We start from the raw sequence: 3,702 nt of genomic DNA, 5'->3' as shown, positions 1-3,702 counted from the left end.
AGAGAAGGGTTCTGGACAAATGTGGAAGAGTGCATGGAAAAGTTTGAAAGGAATGAGAGAGCGTTTTTGATACGTGACATGAATGGCAAAGTAAGGAATGTGACGGTGGATGGAGTGTGAAGGTGGATGGAGTAGTTAGTGAGTGGGCTGTGCCTGCTGAGAGAGATGAGAATGGCAGTGCTTTGGTGGATGTTTGTGCCGGAAGGGGGTTGGTGATTGCCAATACTCTCCTCAGGCACAAAATGATCCATAGGTATACATAGCGAGTGTTGAGAAGGGTGGGTGATGAACTGAATGAACGGAAGGCAATGATTGATTATGTGTGTATGGATGAAAGGATGCGAAGATGTGTAATGGATGCAAGAGCATACAGAGGTTGGGGAAGTGGACTGTCTGACCACAACTTGGTGGTGGTGAGAACAAAGGTCCAGGTGAAATTGAGAAATAGAAGAAGGGAAGGACAGCAGGGAGTAGTATATGCAAGGAGAGTGGAAAGGTTACAAGAAGATGAGAAGAAGGCAGAATATAAGAGAGATCTGGAGGAGCGATTGAGCAAATATGGATTGGAGCAATTGGGGGATGTGGAAGGTGTATGCAAGATATTTACAGAAGAAGTATGTGCAGCATATAAGGTAGTGTGTGGGGTGAGGGGAAGATGAAAAGGGGTGCAAGGAACAACATGGTGAAATGAAGAGGTGAGACAGGTTGTGGCACAAAAGAAGAAAGCATATAATGAGAAAATGTGAGACAGGGGCGTGGAAGAAGTTGAGAAACGGAAGAGAGAGTTATATGTAGACAGGAAGAGAGAGGTGAAAAGATTAGTAAGAGAGAATAGGACGAGAGTGGATGAGGAAATTGGAAGGGAATTTGAGTGTAAAGTGGAGGGAATGTAAGAAAATGTTCTGGAAATAGGTAAAGGTGTTAGACAAGGTGGGAGTGAAGTCAGTCGGGGAGTGAAGATAAAAATGGTAGATTAGTAGTGGAAAAGGGAGAAAAAGTGAGCATGTGGAGACAACACTTTAAGGAATTGATGGGCATAGAGAATGAAGCTAATGCGAGTATAAATGGCAGGGGAATAACTGGGAGAAGGAGGGATGTGAGAAGAGAGGAAGAAATCAGTAGGATGGAAGTTGTGGAAACAATGAAGAAAGTAAAAATGGGGAAAGCCCCATGAATTGATGGAGTGTGTGGTGAAATGCTGAAGCTAGGGGGGGAAATAGTAGTAGAATAGATATGGAAGATGTGCAGATTGGCCTGGGAGGAAGGTAAGTCCCGGAGGATTGGAAGTTAGGTATAATTATTGCCTTGTACAAGGAAAAAAAAAGTGTGTAGTAATCATTGGGGCATTTGTCTTCTTAGTGTAATAGGAAAAGTATATGGTAGAATACTTATTGACAGAGTTAGGAAAATAACAGAGGAATTAGTTGAAGAAGAACAGGGAGGTTTTAGGAAGGGAAGAGGTTGTGTCGATCAGAAAATATTCTTAGATCTTTAGTGGAAAAGTTTCTAGAGAAGGAAAGAAGTTGTATGTGGCCTTCATGGATTTGGAGAAAGCATGTGACAGGGTGGATTGACAAGGACTGTGGAAAGTATTACGAATATATGGAGTAGATGGGAAGTTGTTGAGTGGTGTGAAAAGTATGTATTTTTTTTTTATGCAAGAAAGAAGGAACCAAAGGCCAGGGGCCCGCAAACCGTTCCTTCCAAGAAAAAACAAAAACAATACAAATGAGAGCCAGAGTCAAGATCCGTTCATTTCGAGATGCCTGGATACACTGCGTTTGAAAGACTGGAGATCAAAGGAAGTTGGAAATACAGACAGAGGGAGACACTTCCAGAGTTGACCTGTTGCATAAATGAAGGACTGGGAGTAACGGTTAACTCTTGCATTAGAGAGCTGGACAGAAAAGGGATGAGAGTTTCTTGCTAGACGGGTGCTACGCGCCCGTCGTAGAGGTGGAGGGATGCAAGCAGAGAGTTCAGAGGAGCAGAGACCATTGAAGTAGCGATAGGAAAGAGATAAAGATGCAACAGTGCGGTGAAGAGACAGAGGTTGAAGGGAGCCAGTAAGAGAAGGAGAGTTGATGAGATGAAAAGCTTTTGACCCCACCCTATTGAGAAGAGCTGTATGAGGGGAGCCTCCCCACACATGAGAGTTATGCTCTACACACGGGCGAATAAAACCCGTGTATAAAGTCAACAACTGTGCAGGGGTAAAGAAGGTACGGAGTCGGCTTAGCACACCTAATCACTTGGAAGCAGATTATACAAGAGGTGCAACATGATTTTTCCAAGATAAGTCCGGAGTGAAGGAAACCCCAGGCATGTTCAAGGATGATATAGGATTGAGCTGGTTATTATTAAACATTAGTGGGTACTCCTGTGGAGGATTTTGTAGGGTTGATAGGTGTGAAAACTGAGTTTGCGATGCATTAAAAACAACAAGATTATTTTTACCCCAGTCAGAGATACGAGCCAAGTCAGACATTAGGTGTGCCATAGCCTCATCCCATGTCTGTTGAAATAGTTGCTGAGATGGACGTTGAGGGAACCGAATGGAAAAGTAAAGGGTGGAATCATCAGCGTATGAGTGGATAGGGTTAGATGTACAGCTCAGAAGGTCATTGATGAATAAAAGGAAAAGAGTCGTTGATAGGACAGAGCCCTGAGGAACACCACTGTTGATAAATACAGGAGAAGAACGAAGGCCGTCTATAACAGCGATTACAGAATGACCAGAAAGGAAGCTATAGATGAAGGCACAAAGAGAAGGATAGAAACAGTAAGAGGGCAGTTTGGAAATTAAAGATTTATGCCAGACTCGATCGAAAGCCTTTGAGATGTCAAGTGCAATGGCAAAGCTTTCACCAAAGTCCCAAAAGGAGAATGACCAGGAGTATGAAAGGTAGGTGAGAAATCGCCAGTGGGGCGTCCCTGACGGAACCCATCTTGACGATCAGAAAGTAGGTTGTAACAGGAAAGTTGCTTTTAAATTTTTCTCTTAAGTATTGACTCGAGAACTTTTGAGACACAGGATGTTAAAGCAATTGGACGATAGTTAGAGGGATGAGAATGGTCACCCTTCTTTGGGACTGGCTGAATGAGAGCAAACTTCCGGCAAGAAGGAAAGGTACAAGTTGACAGACGAAGGCAAAAGACTTTACGTAGGCAGGGTGTAAGCACAGAAGCACAGTTCTTCAGGACAACAGAAGGGACTCCATCAGGCATATATACCTTGTTAGTATTGATGCCAGTGATGGCAGAAAATACATCAGCTGAAGAAATTTTAATGTCAACCATGAGGAAGTCAGAGGGGGGAAGTGATGGAGGAACAGCACTGGAATAGTCTGAGGTGGAGTTGGAGGAGAAAGTCTGAGCAAAGAGATCTGCTTTATCAGTAGAAGAAACAGCTACAGAGCCATCAGAAGAGAAAAGAGGAGGGAAGGGTGATGAGGTAAACTTGTTAGAAAGGTTTTTGGCAAGGTGCCAGAAGGAGCAGGAAAAATTCAAATTGGAGAGTTGAGAGCATTTAGTGTGGATGAAATTGTTTTTAGCAGAGCGAAGAAAAGACTTAGCACGATTCCAGGCAGAAACATAAGCAGGATGTGATTAAGGGGTGGGTTGGTTTTGGGAGCTTTTATAGGCCCTCTCCTTGTTGCGGACAGCATTAGAACAAGTGTGATTAAACCAAGGCTTTCTTGC

Source organism: Coenobita brevimanus, chromosome 109 (genome assembly GCF_032717465.1).
Source record: "Coenobita brevimanus isolate Jiangsu-jjx chromosome 109, ASM3271746v2, whole genome shotgun sequence".
Classification (NCBI taxonomy): domain Eukaryota; kingdom Metazoa; phylum Arthropoda; class Malacostraca; order Decapoda; family Coenobitidae; genus Coenobita; species Coenobita brevimanus.
This window is presented reverse-complemented; position numbering follows the sequence as displayed.